This window comes from Neomonachus schauinslandi, chromosome 6, assembly GCF_002201575.2.
Source record: "Neomonachus schauinslandi chromosome 6, ASM220157v2, whole genome shotgun sequence".
NCBI lineage: Eukaryota > Metazoa > Chordata > Mammalia > Carnivora > Phocidae > Neomonachus > Neomonachus schauinslandi.
In genome coordinates, this window is record NC_058408.1 from 95017064 (window position 1) to 95021125 (window position 4062).

At 41.7% G+C, this 4062-nt stretch overlaps 1 pseudogene across 1 annotated transcript; it reads right to left on the reverse strand.

The window, feature by feature from the left end:
* LOC110589560 lies at positions 1-1009 on the reverse strand (annotated as a pseudogene). Its single transcript, XR_002480897.2, has one exon. The product of XR_002480897.2 is annotated as a protein SGT1 homolog (transcript).
* Positions 1010-4062: the final 3053 nt, after the last annotated feature.

A 4062-nucleotide genomic window follows, 5' to 3' on the forward strand; every position in this document is an offset into this window, starting at 1 on the left:
CAAATTAATTTATTTAGTACTTTTTCCATTCCATATGATCAGGAGGATTGATTTCAACTTTCCTTTTACCTACATCAGACCAGTTGGTACTCAAAACTGTACCACCAGACTCCATAAATGATTTGTTCATAGCACGTTTCACTTCATCAGAACCATCTGAATAGATCTGCTGAAATAATTTGTTTAAAGCTGCATCTCCCTCCAACTTCTCATTTTTTTCTTCTTCTTTGAACTCACCAACCAATTTATCCCAATTTCTTATATAATGAGATGATGATGGATATAAGTTCTTTACATCTGCTATGAACTGTTTTGGTTTAGGCACATCTCCTTGCCCCTCTAGCTTTTCCCATCTCACAGCCTCTATCTTTTTCATTTTAATTTCAATCTTGGTTGAAAGTACTTTAAATGTGCTCTGTTCTGGGATTATAGGATGAAGAAGTCTCAGTTGCAAATTGTAATTGTCTCCAGAGAAGACAACTCTTTTTCTGAAAATTCCACATTTACATTATTCTTCTGAACATTCTTGATCATAAGTGTAATGATTACTTGAGATTCTGTTTGATACCAGTCATACTTGATTTTTGACTGATGAGTCCTCTGGGATGCACACACCTCAGATTGTGATCCATTCTGGGCCTCTTGACACCTTTTAATCCAGACAGTGAAATCAGGATCTGTATTATCTAATTTCTGTCCTCCTATAAAAGTTTCTAAAGCAGCGGCATAGATTTTTCATAGTATTCACATATCCTTTTCTCAGCATAGCAGTGGAATTATTTGGATTAAGTTCAAGAGATTTCTTTGCATCAGCAATAGCATCACAGTAATTCCCAAGAAGAATGTGACATTAAGCTCTTTGATAATAATATTGAGCATCATCTGGTTTCTGTTCCAAAGCCTTAGTCAGCTCCTCTAATGCCACCTGGGGGTCCTCCTCGATCAGAGCATCTGAGAAGTTCTAGAAAAACTTCTGGCCTGTTGCAGGTCCTGCTGCAGCTGCCGCCATCCCTAAAAATCGCTGTTGCTGTTAGAGCAGCTACCTCTGAGGTTATGAGCTACGCCGCCGCCGCCCAAGGGGGACTGCACACAATAAAATTTTAAATGCAATGGAATAGACCACTGACGTGGCCATACAGAGAACTGGCAACATTCTGTTACCACAATTCAAAAAGCAAATCTTAACATTATTATTTTTTTTTTTTAAGAGAGAGAGGGAGAGAGAGAATCTTAAGCAGACTCCACACCCAGTGCGGAGCCCTACACGGGGCTCAATCTCATGTCCCTGAGATCACGACCTGAGCCGAAATCAAGAGTGTGATACTTAACAAACTGAGCCACCAAGGCACTCCAAAGATAATTTTAATTTGAAAGAAAGAGAAAAATTTTATCAACTTCTTTGCTTGACTACTTTATAAATAAAAACAGGATGACACACTTAGAAAATGGTGTTACTGGGGGCAGAGCAAGATGGCGGAGGAGTAGGAGACCTGGATTTCGTCTTCTCTCAGGAATTCAGCTGGATAGGGATCAAACCATTCTGAACACCTACAAACTCAACAGGAGATCGAAGAACAGAAGAGCAACAACTCTCTCATCAGAAAAGCAACCACTTTCTGGAAGGTAGGATGTGCGGAGAAGTGAATCTGAGGCAATATTCGGGAGGATAGATGGCGGGGGAGGGGCCTCCATCAGCCGCTTCTGGCAAGTGATAGAGCCGCGGAGCACAAAATCGGAACTTTTAAAAGTCTGCTCCGCCGAGGGACGTCACTCTGGTGGCTAAGCGGGGGGTGGAACCCTCTGGGACAGTGTGGTCTCAGGACCCTCGGGGTCACAGAAAGACCAGGGGTGCCTGAGTGTGGCAAAGCTCCCAGGTAACGGAGCAGGGAAGCCGGCTGCAGAGGCGGAGCCCAGGCGTGGGCTCTCAGTTCGGGGTTGCCATAAACCGTGATCCACGGCACAGTCGGGCCACTGCTCCTCCAGCAGGGACCCAACAAGGGGCAGATCTGGGGGAGACACACCTTCCTCCCCCGGGAGGAGCCGCATGGGAGTGCACCACAGGGATCTGCTGGGTTTGGAGACTCCACCCGCGGTCAGGTGCCAGAGATAGAAACGCGCGGTCACAGGCCGGGTGAGCACGGAGTGCAGCCGGAGACCGAGGAGACGGGAGTGACTGACGGCTTTTCTCTGAGGGCTCACTGAGAAGCGGGGCCCCGAGTTCTCGGCTCATCCGGGGTGGAGATTGGGAGGCCGCCATTTTCATTCTCCGCCTCCAAGGCTGTACGGAAAGCTTGCAGGGAACAAAAGCCCCGGAGAGCAAACCCGAGCAGATTACTTAGCCCCGACCTGCAAGGGCAGGGCAATACCGCCTCCGGCAGAGACATTTGGAAACCACGGCAACAGGCCCCTCCCCAGAAGATCAGCGAGAACAGCCAGCCAAGACCAAGTTTACCCATCAATGAGAACGGCAGAACTCCAGCACTAAGGGAATAATGCACATAGAATTCATGGCTTTTTTATCATGATTCTTTAGTCTTTCAAAATTAATTTTTTTAACTGTCTTTTTTTTTCTTTTTCAATTTTTCTTTTTCCCTTTTTCAACAAACATCTTATCAATCCCTTTTTAAAAAAAAAAACATTTTTATTTTTCATTTTTAGAGTCATATTCTATCCCTTCATAGTAGTTACCCGTATTTTTGGCTTATATATATAAGTTGTTCTCTCTTCAAAATTTTGAGATAGTTTCTTCTAACAGATTAAAATATACCCTAAATCTCTAGTATATGGCGTTTTCTATTCCCCTGCCTGATCACATCCTCTCCCTTTTTTTTTCTTTTTTTTTTGAATCCTCTTCTTTCTCTTTTCAAACAACTTCTTATCAATTCCTTTTATAAAATTTTTTATAATTTCCATCTTTACAGTCATATTCCATTCCTTCACCATATCAACCCTTATTTTTGTACATATATAAGTTTTTCATTCTTTAAAATTTTGGGAGGCACTTTCTTCTAAAAGACCAAAATACACTCCAAATCTAGTGTGTGGCACTGATCTATATACCAGCCTGATCATATTTGATCACATTCTGTTTTTTTGTTGTTGTTGTTGTTTTGTTTTCTTTGTTTTTGTTTTTATCTTTACCTTTTTCTTTTTCTTTTTTTTCCTTCTCTTTTTTCTCTCTTTCCCTTTCTTTTCCCACTGCTTCAGGTCTTTTCTGATTTGTTTAGAGTATATTTTCTGGGGACATGGTTACTCTGCTAGCATTTTGTTCTCTCATTAATCTATTCTCCTCTGCACAAAATGACAAGATGGAAAAAATCACCTCAACAAAAAGAACAAGAGGTAGTACCGACTGCCAGGGACCTACTCAATACGGACATTCATATGATGTCAGATCTAGAGTTCAGAATCATCACTTTAAAGATACTAGCTGGGCTTGAAAAAAAATGGAAGTTATTAGAGAAACCCTTTCTGGAGAAGTAAAAGAACTAAAATCCAACCAAGTAGAAATCAAAAAGGCTATTAATGAGGTGCAATCAAAAATGGGGGCGCTAACTGCTAGGATAAATGAGGCAGAAGAGAGAATCAGTAATATAGAAGATGAAATGATGGAAAATAAAGAAGCTGAGAAAAAGAGAGAGAAACAACTACTGGATCATGAGGGCAGAATTCGAGAGATAAATGATACCATAAGACGAAACAACATTAGAATAATTGGGATCCCAGAAGAAGAAGAAAGAGAGAGGGGGACAGAAAGTATAATGGAGCAAATTATAGCAGAGAACTTCCCTAATTTGGGGAAGGAAACAGGCATCAAAATCCAGGAAGCACAGAGAACCCCTCTCAAAATAAAAAAAAAAATAGGTCAACACCCTGACATCTAAAGTAAAACTTGCAAGTCTCATAGACAAAGAGAAAATCCTGAAAGCAGCTCAGGAGAAGAGATATGTAACCTACAAGGGTAGAAACATTAGATTGGCAACAGACCTATCCACAGAGACCTGGCAGGCCAGAAAGGACTGGCAGGATATCTTCAGAGCACTAAATGAGAAAAATATGCAG